This window comes from Balaenoptera acutorostrata, unplaced genomic scaffold (assembly GCF_949987535.1).
Source record: "Balaenoptera acutorostrata unplaced genomic scaffold, mBalAcu1.1 scaffold_1484, whole genome shotgun sequence".
In the NCBI taxonomy this organism is placed as follows: Eukaryota; Metazoa; Chordata; class Mammalia; order Artiodactyla; family Balaenopteridae; genus Balaenoptera; species Balaenoptera acutorostrata.
In genome coordinates this window covers 3200-15283 of record NW_026646033.1, presented here as the reverse complement: position 1 = coordinate 15283, position 12084 = coordinate 3200, and the positions used below count along the sequence as shown (strand labels likewise).

General features: G+C 45.8%; 1 long non-coding RNA gene across 2 annotated transcripts; it reads left to right on the top strand.

The window, feature by feature from the left end:
- The first annotated feature begins 560 nt into the window (after positions 1–560).
- Positions 561–9691, top strand: LOC130706819 (uncharacterized). Of its 2 annotated transcripts, none has more exons than XR_009006879.1 (3): positions 561–1050; positions 3422–3688; positions 9130–9691. It is a non-coding gene; the product is annotated as an uncharacterized LOC130706819 (long non-coding RNA). The 2 variants fall into 2 exon arrangements; XR_009006880.1 differs by lacking the exon at positions 9130–9691 and adding an exon at positions 5038–5068.
- Positions 9692–12084: the final 2393 nt, after the last annotated feature.

Genomic DNA, 12084 nt, shown 5'->3' with positions numbered 1-12084 from the left:
AAGAGGAAGGCGGGGTTGGGTGAAGAGAGTGTAGGAGAGCTAAAACAACACCTACATTTCTGAGCTCTGGGGAGGAAATCCTAGAAGACAGACTTACCTCCCCCAGGCTCTTCCATTAGGGAAATCATTGCAACATTTCTTACAGACGTTCATTAATATAATGAACTAACAGTTGCTTATATTCTACAGAGTATTCTATTTTATGTATCATATACTTAGAGCTATAGAGATCTTAACTTAATTAATATCCTTAGGAAGGAAAGTGCCATCTAGTTTGAACTATTAACAGTTGTGCTGAAATCATATGTGTCTAATGAGTGAACTGATAGCAGCTTTCAAGGAGCAAAAGTAGGGATGAAGAAGCTCTTTTTGTAGCTTGGTTCAAGAGTAGGGTGAAGTTTGTTGAGTGTACCTTGTGGAGAATGTTGTGGTCCAAGGCTCTTCTCTTCGAGTTTCTTCTCCTTGACTCCTGCCTTCCTTGGGCTGGGCTAGGCTGGGGGCCAGGTTGGACTTGCGACTTAGCATTTCTCTTCCGCTTTCTTCTTCTTTTTTTTTTTTTTTTTTTCCTTCCATTATGGGCATTGCTTCTAGGACAAGCCTTGATCTTGCATTGGATGTTACTTCCTGTCAACTTCCAGCAGCAGGAGTCTTCTTTTCAGTGCTTGATGCTTCACGAAATCGACTCTGCCCGTTGGCAGCAAATACCAGAGAGCTAGGAGACAGAGCTGGTTGCAGACCTTTCCTCTTCCAGCCTTTGGTTGCAATTCTTTGGCCCATAATTTGCTAGCTCTAGTTCCTTGGGCCACACAGGTATCCTGCCATCCAGCTCTTTTTCTATGTGAGAGACGTTCTGAACACTGTCCCTTTTTCTTTGCACAGAAGTATATACAGTGTGGCAGTTACTGTAATCTCCTCCCCCTTGCAAACAGCCACTCTCGAATCTTGGACCTCTAGGACTCTCTGTCTTGCATGCTTGGGTGCAAGGCCAAGCAAAATGAAGAGGAGAATAATTAGAGAAAGAGGAGGACATTGGTGGAGAATTGGGAGCAGGTAAGGTGAAAGGGCACAGGAGAAAAGAGATGCATGGAGGTTTTTTGGTTTCTGTGGGAAACAAGTTGACACACTTGGGCCTCATTTTGTATTCACAGAACAGAGAGTTAACGATATAAGTAGCTAGATAGTGGAGCAACTGCCACGAAGTCTGTACACTGAAGAGAACAGTCTCACATCTAGTTTTCATTTTGTTTTATGTCATAGTACCTTATTGATAGCATTCACTGGTGTGTTTGTAGAACACAGATGTGTTCAAATGCTCTGGTTTTGTCTACATGGTTATTTCCTTGTCCTATTTGTAAGGAATCCAACATTGTAAGACATATTGCATGTTTTTCTCTTGACGATCGTTGACCTTGAAGCGTCATGAACTAAGTTGAGCTGTTGGATTTTGTGGAGAAACTTTCAAAAGGGTCTGTGAAAAAGGCATTGTGGTGAGTCGCATTATGCACCCGAGCGTAAGGAGCAGATATCTGCCACCAGCCCAACTTGGCCTGGATTGCCTCTGTTTTAGTTCCCCCGGTTAGTGCTTTTCTCCCTAACCACTCTTGTGACTGTGATCATGTGAGTAAGGGCTGAGTTGCTACTGATTTCTGTGTGAGGTAAGCTGGTTTGAGGGAGGAAATCTGTGGACCTAGTCATTTTCCTTGGTGGTAAGCTTTCAGGGGTGCAAAAAGATTGATCTTCCTGGGGACTTTTCTGGTCCCAGGAAGATAGCGCATAGATGGGACCTCCAAAGACACACATTGAATCTTTAGGCCTGTTTTTCCTATTATGAGATACGAGTTTCTTCACTGATGGGGATGATGCTTATCTGAGAAGAAATTGTGAAAGGTGGTGTAGTATAGAGGTGTGGCTTAAGCTTGTAAGTTTTCTTCAAGGTTTTTCCCCTAAGCTTCCTACTTCAGACGGCCTACTTACATGATACTAGTATGTGATGTCAGGCTAACAACTTCCTAAATACCGGCAGGCCAGATCAGTGTCTCTTTTCTCTATATTGCCATGGAAATCAAGGGTCCCGCCGAATTTTCCATCGAAACAGTTGATTTGTGTTGTCTCTGGGAATTCTGAAGGGCGTACCGTTGCTTCCTAACCGGTGTCGTTTGGGAGATCTACCTCTGTACGTTCAAATGATTCATTTTGAGGCTTTGCTCATGTGCGCAGTAAACCCTTGAATTCCCTACGACCTTCCTTTCCTCCATCTCATACCCCATTAAGCCCGCTTCAGTTTATCTCCTGCATTTCTTTGGAATCTGTCAGCTCTTCCTCAACATCCTAATACTGAACTTGCCTGTCTGTTGCGACTAGGTCCTAACTAGTGTCCATATATCTTGTTTCCTTCCAATCCATTCTTCACACAAGAAACCTTCAAAGCAAGCTGGAACATTGCTCATAAACATCGCTCACAAACATTGTTTTGAGACTAGAAAACACAGTGTTGGCCTTGAAGACTCTGCGTGGTCTAGAATCCTCTCTGCTCCTCTAGCCCCATCTTGTGCCACTTTTGCCCTCACTTTCTATGCTTCAGATACACTGAATTAACCTTAGTTCTCACTCATCTGACAGAAGTCAGTTGAGATATGATTTTTCACTGTGATTCCTCGCATTAAGGAATTTGATGATCAGGTTTTGTGTGAGGACTAAAACTAAACTGGGAAGTGGAAGAATTGAGTTTCAACCGTTTCAGTCAACACGCACGTATTAATGATACCTACGTATCGAACACCGGGCTAGGTTTCATGAGGGATCCAGAAGTTCTGGCCATCTCTGGTTTTGGATATCCCTTAGTTGTTGAGACCTTTGCGTTGTCTGGTTGCCTTTTGTCTGTTTTCCAGATGGGAAAACAGGAACAAGGGAAGTATAGGTTATTACTAGGTGGGGTTGAACAAGCGGAGCAGCAAACTGCAAAGCTGAAAGAAGAGGGACGTACTCTAGAGGGATATGATTTCCATTTTCAAGGCGCCTGCATCCTGTGCAGGGAGACAGCCTAACATAAAATGTGCCTAACAACAAATATATTGACTTCTTACTAAAAATCTCCAGTTCATGTAACCAAGGGGTTTATACCTTCTCCTTTAAAAGTGATATTCCTGGGACTTCCCTGGTGGTCCAGTGGTGAAGACTCTGCGCTTCCAATGCTAGCAGGCGTGGGTTCAATCCCTGGCTGGGGAGCTAAGATCCCACATGCTGCGCAGCCAAAGAAATGTTTTTCGAAAGTTATATTCCTGTATTATTGAATTTAGTGGTTTAGATTTTGTTTTAACGTTAAGAAGATGACAGTTTATTTACCAGGAACAAACAAAACATAATGTAAAAATAGTTTCCCAGAAACGATGTCCATCATTCTCTTCTTCCCTTTCTCCCGCAGACTGGTGTTTCATCTTGACAAGTTCTCTGTCAGTCCGTAGGAAAGCTGTCTGGCTTGGAGGTTGCAATCCCAGGGAATTTTTCATCAGCGGGGAAGTCTCCATCACTACAGAGGAATCAAGGGAGAAGTCAGTCCCTGGGAAGTGAGATGCTCCCCCTAAACACCAACACAGCAGTCGTGTACCTTTCAAGGGGTTCAGGGGCAAGATGGGCAAGGCATTTCTGCTAACTCTTCTTAAGGATCATGGACAGTGCCCTATGCTACGAGGTAAGCGGTGACTGTTGTAATTCTTACTGGTGATCATTTCATGTCACTGATTCTTGGCTTTCTTTGTATTTCATAGGACTGTTGTAAGTCCAATACAAAATGAGTCTTATTTTTAAAAAACACTGAAATGTTTTACAAAGCCTAGCCTTCTCATCTAGAGTCCTTTCAATTCTCCCCACTTTCCTGAGAGGCTACGAACACTTCACACCATGAACTAGGAGAGGGGGTAGAGCCCTTTCTGATGAAATATATCAACAAAGACAGAGTCTTAGCCTGCTTGCTCTCTGGACAGGCTCTCGGACCACAAGGTCTTAAATCCTGGTATAAATGAAGGAAGTGAGGACAGTTCAACTGGCACTCTCATAACAAGAGTTCTGAAACACCTTCCAAAGAGACTGTAGCAGTAGATGAGGGAAGGGAGTGCCACAGTGTGGTATAGTACAGGGGGAGTGATCGGCTACAGCAGTGAAAAATGTGGTACCTATTGGTGTGCTCTCGGGGTTCTTGTACATGTAGCATAGATGACCTTTACAGTGGCCCTCCCACCTTCCCTCCTGCATTAGGTGTTCTTTTTTTTTTTTTTTTAATTTATGTTTATTTATTTATTTATTGTTTGAACTTATTTATTCTACGTATTTATTTTTTTGGCCGCACTGGGTCTTCATTGCTGTGCACGGGCTTTCTCTAGTTACGGCTAGCGGGGGCTACTCTTGGTTGCGGTGTGCGGGCTTCTCATCGCGGTGGCTTCTCTTGTAGCGGAGCATGGGCTGTAGGCGCGTGGGCTTCGGTAGTTGAGGCTCACGGGCTCTAGAATGCAGGCTCAGTCGTTGTGGCACACGCGCTTAGTTGCTGCACGGCATGTGGGATCTTCCCAGACCAGGGCTCGAACCCGTGTCCCCTGCATTGGCAGGCACCACCAGGGAAGCCCTAGGTGTTCTTCTATAGAGTCTAAAAACAGAGAGCACTGAGAGAAGGTAGTGGTTATTAAAGGCTCAGGATCTAAATTCTACCTGTCTCTACGCCACTTCCCAGCTGTCGATTTGACCCCATTTTTGAACGCCGACCTCATTCTTCAACTTTCTCTGCCGTTTGTATACTCACCTTGAAAACTTGTTTCTGTGATGCGTTGAGCAGACACAGGGTGGCAGGCTGCAGAGGTGGAAGCTGGTGGTCGGATATTTGTGGGCTGAATCTCCTTCAGTCCCATTCCCATTTCTGGTTGCACAGAGGCCCTACTTCCTGTGTGTGACGCAGAGCCATAGGATTGCGGGCAGGAGCCAAGTTCTCCATACAGTAAAGACCCCAGTGTGCCTTGGTTATAGTAATCTACCTGGCTTCCTTCCCGGTAGGGAAGTGACAGGCGGCTATGCCCCTGATTTGTTCGTGGGCCTCCTGATCCAGCAGTTCCCTTGGCTCTGCCCCTGTCGTCAGCTGCCCCTAGGATAACTGTGAGCCCTTGCCACTTCTCTGGTAGATTTCCCTATTCCCCCACTATAATCACACCTGAATAAGGCAACTCAGACCTTTCAGAGATGTGTCCTGAACCTCTTGTTTTCTGAAATACCTATCTGGTGGTTGTGAGACTGAAGGCCAACGTCCCCAAGAGACTTTTTCTATTTCTCCTAGTAAAGCTAGACTCATCTTCTGTCCCCTTCAACTCTCCTCAAATTGTGTTCTTTCAACCCAGACCTCTGACCCTGCTTTTTACTTCTGCCATTTCATCCTCACTCCTGCTTCCTTTCCTAAATCCATACCTCTCTGTTGGCCTTCCTAGCCCTGGGCCAAGTTCCTTCCTCTTTCCTCAGTGTTTACCCCTTTCCTTCATTCTCCCATCCAACTTTCAGTCCTTCCTTTCTCACGCCCCAGTTAGCAGCATCTCAAAATTCTTAAGGTTTATTACTCATCTAGTCATTGTATTCCATTTACTTATTCAGTTCTATACCTATCTTACCTATGTATGGAAGAACAGCTGGTAGCCAAGGTGGCACCAAGAATCCCAGCAGCTCTCACTTGACGTATCCGTAGTAGTCAGCAATTTCCATTTGTTTTTCCCTCTCGGTGAGAAATGGCAGCTTCCCCGAAGAGGTGTATCTGGCAGCATTCTCCCGTTGTTGTTGAGCCCGCCTCTTCATGGCCTCTCGCTCTGGCCTCTGCTCTTGTTCGATGGGCTTTGACATGACTGGCTCAGGCACATTGGGTTCCCTCCATGGAACTCGTTGCTTGCTGAAGTCTTGGAGTAGAAATTGGGTTTGGAGCTTGGGTGGGGACTGGCGCTTAGTCCCAGCAGGGGGAACAGGCTCGCGCTGGAGAGAAGCGCCAGATGAAGTTTGGTAGGGTGCAGGCCTAGGAGCAGCGGACTGAGGGACACGGGGCTGGGTATGGTTGGTCCAAGCCGGTTGGGTTGGGTTGGTCACAGTTGGCTGAGCTGGTTTGGCGGGACCTGGCAAAGAGGCAGGAGCTGGCTGGGATGAATTGACTGCAGCAGGTTGAGCTGAGTCAGTAGAACCAGGCTGGGCACGGTAAGCCCCAGCAGGCCGACGTGAGGCCAGAGACTGTGGCCTCCGAGGAGCGGGTCGAGCTTGAGGCTTGTCCCAGGCAGAAAAAGGCAGAGGTATCAACTTGACCTTCCCAGGAGGAGGCCGCTCATACTGGGATGGAGAGGGACACTCTGTTTCAGCACTGCTGTCTGGTTTCTGGGCTTGGACCTGCGTTTTCTCAGGACTCTTCCCCTCACGTGGGGTATGCCGCCATGGCTGGATAGCTGGGGGTGGCTGGGGGTCTTTGGGGTTGCTTGCATTTCCCAAGAGCCGACAGGAAGAGAGCCCAGTTTTCGTCTCATTCTTCCTCCCCAGCGCATGAAGGACCTTCACAGACTCCAGCATGCGCACGCCAAGGGAGGTTCGAGGCTTTTGCAAGCTCTCTTGGAGAAGCTCAGTTTGGTGTTCCTTTCGCTTCGTGTTGGGGATTGCTGGCTTCTCTTCTGCCTTGACTTTGTTCCCTGACTGCTTGTTCTCTTCAGCCTTGTTTCTTCCTCTGGTCCTTTTGGTCTTTTCCTGCCCGTGGCTCTTAGTTTTGCTGACCTTTCTGGATGCAGCTTTCTGAGGTTTGCCTTGCGAGTGCTTGGCCGTGTTCACAGGAGCCCTGTCACTGACTGCAGCATTGCATAGAACCACTTCTCCCCCTAACAGGCACTCTGGATTCTTTGGCTGGCTTTTGGCCTTGGGAGCACCACTGATAGGCTCAGAGGCTTTCTGTTTGTTCTTCCTGGGTTGATCAGAGGGAACCTTTACGACACTTGGCTTTTCCTGCACCTGATTCACCTTAATGGCTCTGGTGTCTTTAGCTTTGATCACGTTGGGACCTTGGGATTGACCAAGATCTTTCAAAGAATTAAAGAGCTGGGGAAGGTGACTATCCTCCGCCAGTGTAGTCATGTCTGCAAAACCACTGCTAGGTTCAGTCCCGTTTTCAAGTGTCCCTAGGTCCTGACGACTGCGGCTGTTCTCTCTCAGATCAGCATTTTCAGAACCAGGCTGCTCCTCTTGGCTGAGGGGATCGGTGCAGGCCAGCGGCTGGTGAATATCAGGGATTCCTAAAGGGCGTAGTGGAGGATCTTGGTTCTCTGTTGGGATCTGGTAGGCATCCAGAGGCTTTGAAAGCTTGGTTTTGATATCATCCACGTTCTTACTCTCTGTTTGTCCCTGGCTTGGAGCTGGAGGCAGGGCCAGGAGACGACTGGCACTCTGGACTGGAGCTGTCACTGAAATGTCCCCAAGTTCAGACGGTGGGTTACTCTCAAGTATGTGACTGTTTCTGGTACTGCAGGACTTGGGGAGTTGTTGAGTTTGTGTCACACAAAACGTCTGGCTTGGAGGTCGCAATCCCAGGGAATTGTTCATCAGCGGGGAAGTCTCCGTCACTACAAAGGGATCAAGGGAGAAGTCAGTCCCTGGGAAGTGAGATGCTCCCCCTAAACACCAACACAGCAGTCATGTACCTTTCAAGGGGTTCAGGGGCAAGATGGGCAAGGCATTTCTACTAACTCTTCTTAAGGACCCTGGACAGTGCCCTATGCTACGAGGTAAGCGGTGACTGTTGTAATTCTTACTGGTGATCATTTCCTGTCACTGATTCTTGGCTTTCTTTGTATTTCATAGGACTGTTGTAAGTCCAATACAAAATGAGTCTTATTTTTAAAACACACTGAAATGTTTTACAAAGCCTAGCATTCTCATCTAGAGTCCTTTCAATTCTCCCCACTTTCCCGAGAGGCTACGAACACTTCACACCATGAACTAGGAGAGGGGGTAGAGCCCTTTCTGATGAAATGTATCAACAAAGACAGAGTCTCAGCCTGCTTGCTCTCTGGACAGGATCTCAGACCACAAGGTCTTAAATCCTGGTATAAATGAAGGAAGTGAGGACAGTTCAACTGGCACTCTCACAACGAGAGTTCTGAAACACCTTCCAAAGAGACTATAGCAGTAGATGAGGGAAGGGAGTGCTACAGTGTGGTAGTACAGGGGGAATGATCGGCTACAGCAGTGAAAAATGTGGTACCTATTGGTGTGCTCTCGGGGTTCTTGTACATGTAGCATAGATGACCTTTACAGTGTCCCTCCCACCTTCCCACCTGCATTAGGTTTTTTTTTTTTTTTAATTTATGTTTATTTATTTATTGTTTGAACTTATTTGTTCTACGTATTTATTTTTTTGGCCGCACTGGGTCTTCATCGCTGTGCACGGGCTTTCTCTAGTTGGCGGCTAGCGGGGGCTGCTCTTGGTTGCGGTGTGCGGGCTTCTCATCGCGGTGGCGTCTGTTGCTGCGGAGCATGGGCTGCAGGCGCGTGGGCTTCGGTAGTTGCGGCTCACGGGCTCTAGAATGCAGGCTCAGTCGTTGTGGCACATGGGCTTAGTTGCTCCACGGCATGTGGGATCTTCCCAGACCAGGGCTCGAACCCGTGTCCCCCGCATTGCATTGACAGGCGGATTCTTCACCACGGCGCCACCAGGGAAGCCCTAGGTGTTCTTCTATAGAGTCTCAAAACAGAGGGCACTGAGCGAAGGTAGTGGTTATTAAAGGCTCGGGATCTAAATTCTATCTGTCTCTACACCACTTCCCAGCTGTCGATTTGACCCCACTTTTGAACGCCGACCTCATTCTTCAACTTTCTCTGCCGTTTGTATACTCACCTTGAAAACTTGTTTCTGTGATGCGTTGAGCAGACACAGGGTGGCAGATTGCAGAGGTGGAAGCTGGTGGTCGGATATTTGTGGGCTCGATCTCCTTCAGTCCCATTCCCATTTCTGGTTGCACAGAGGCCCTACTTCCTGTGTGTGACGCAGAGCCATAGGATTGCGGGCAGGAGCCAAGTTCTCCATACAGTAAAGACCCCAGTGTGCCTTGGTTATAGTAATCTACCTGGCTTCCTTCCTGGTAGGGAGGTGACAGGCGGCTATGCCCCTGATTTGGAATCTGAGATGGTGTTCCCTGAGCAAGGCTGGCAGAAAGCGATGGATATAGAGGGACCATGTTATTGGCGTCTGAAGTTTTATCATAGTGGGCTGCCATAAACATGGAGGAAGCAACTGTGTGCCGGTCAGTGAGTGCCAGAGTAAAGTCTCCGGGTGAAGAAGAATTCTTTTCAGTGCTTCGTGTGATGTCCCACTGAAGAACACCTGGATAGGAAGGAGCTGAAGTGGAGATCTGGCTGTGGTCAGTAACTCCAGATACCGTAGTCGTGCTAGAATGTTGGTAAAGGTAGGCACTACCCGTGAGTGTCTGGAAAGAGGTACCAGTAGCTGATGGCGAACTGACGGCAGGGGCAGAGACTCTGGAGAAGTTGCAGACACTTCGTGTTAGGGAAGTTGCATTGCTCATCACAGGAAGAGAATGCTGCAGAGATTTCAGAGTTCCAAGTAGAGATGGATTTTGGAAATTTTCTGTAAGAACAAGAGGGTCATGAAAAACTCAGGGAGGTTGAGAAATTCTCAGTCCGTTTGAGGAACAGCATTATCTTAAGGTTCTTGCTATCAGGATACCTCTACTATCAATACTTGCTGAGAAACCCAAAATCAGACAGTTAATGATGGCTGTAAGGACTGAGCAGTTTTCCACTCTTCTGTATTAACTGCCTGTGCTCCCATCTTGGGCACAGATGGGCAGAAGAGCCAAGTGGTATGGTTCAGACATTGTTCTCTAGGCTGGAAGCAACCTTCTCCCTGCCCTGTCTTTCCCTTCAGCCTGCACTCGTATTGACTTCTATGCTACTTCCTAGACTGGAAGCATTTTAGAACTAGGAGGCCCTTAGAGAACTTCGATTTTCTCAGTCTCATTTCGTGAGTAAGGAAACTGAGGCTCAGAGAGGTCGGGTTGACTTGTTCAAGTTCTCTCGTTATGTTAGTATCATTACCAGGTTCCAGAACCTACGTATCCTGACTTCCTTGCCAGGACTCTACTCTGAGCATGATACTGCCAGAAAGCAGGAGAAATAGAACTTACAATATAGGCATTTTTTTGGTCCATTAGAAAACAGTACGGCTATTACCATTGTCGTCTTCAGTGTCTCCCTTTGCTTGTACAGTTCCCATGCTATTACCTAGAGTTGACGTATAGCTCAGTCCAACTGGTGAATTGTGAAAGAGTCATTTTTGCCCTCTTCAAGCCTGGTTTCTCATCCTACCTCAAAATGATTACCCGAAAGTGGATATCTTAAGTGCTTTTGGAAAGAGAAAAGTTATCTGATGACTTCGGATTACTCATCTATAAAGTGGTTATAACACCACCACCAATAATAATAGCAGTAATAATTAATAGATGAATAAGCTGATATATTGCATCTGATTTATATGGAGGAAGATACAATAAGTTCTAGAAAGACAAAGAAAAATCATGACAAGCACATTACATAACGAAAAAGGAATCCATAGATATTAATGAAAACTGGGGTATGTGGCAAGTATCAAAGCCTAATGAATTTACTAACAAATGACATTCTGTACCATCCATGCAATATTAGGAAAGTGAATGTTGCCCGCTCTATTTTAGTGAATGCTATTAACCAAAACACACGATAGAGGTGATAGAGGTGAATGAATTCCTAGCCAATGCATACAGACAGAGACGGTATATCAGTAAACAATGCCTAACAAGCAACAGAATGCAATAAATGTGAATGTATAGGTAGCCACAACATATATAGACAAGTATTGCAATGAAAAGCGGTACGAAGCAGACAGCAAAATAATAAGGGTAAAAGAGTTTCATGATTGTGCTCATTCATATTTTTACCCAGCAAGTAACAGGTATTCAGCCTAGGAGAAATATATATTTCAATGAATATAACTTATATAATAAGCAGAAAGGAAGCTTAAAAAGTATCAGGAAGGTTTTTGTATTTATCCTAGAACTTAGATTAGAATTATCTTCAACATCCAGGAAGATGACATCCCAAAACCTCAAAAAACCATCATCCCTAGAATCCAACGAAAAAAGATTTTCAAATGTAAGAAAATCCAAAGGACTCCACAACATTGTTTTCGATAAATGTGGATGTTTGTTTTTTTTTTTCTTTTGCCGCGCCGCGTGGCCCTGGCCGTGAAAGCACCGAGTCCTAAGCACTGGACCGCCAGGGAATTCCCTAAATGGGGAATTAGAGATGTGGGGCTTGACTTTTTCTTTTTCTCCTTCGGTAGCTAAGATCTACAAGCGAACGATGGCTGTTGATCAATGTGCTCTCTGTGTTAGGAAGGAAATAACTGTGAAAATGAAAAGCAGCCTTGCCTTAGAACCTACATATCACACAAAGGAAATAGTCCTTCTGATTCAATTTAGAAGATGCCACTTAAAATGTTTAATTGGGAAAATGTCTACCTAGTTTAAAAATTAGAAAGAATAAAACACTGAAAATCAGCCCCCTAGATAACCACTTTGGTTTCTTGTTTATAGGAAGCATCATTTCTAAAACATATTTCTAAAATGTTTATATTCAAAACTGTCAAGTGCCAACTGTATTCAGAGAGGCAATAAAAGAAAGAAAACGGAGTATGACTTTTCTGATAAGCTGCCTTTCCTGGTGATCCCCTGTTCTGGCCTGACTTTCCTTCTTAGTCTGTTAATGTAAGGATTTGCTACCATCAACTTTGTTTTGCCCTGCTCTGAGCAGATTTCCCTCTGTGCTGTTTCTGCTTTAATTTAAAATCTTTGGTTCCCATCAGCATTCCATTGCAAACTACGTTTTTCTTGAGAGCCCCTCTATGCTTTCCCTCTTGATTCTTATATTTTTTTTCCCATCTCTTGGTTCCTGTTGGCCTGTGCTAATGAAAACAATCCTCAACTTCCTTACGTTTGACTCTGTGCCTCCCTATATAGCCCAGTACTCTCCATCCTCTCTCCC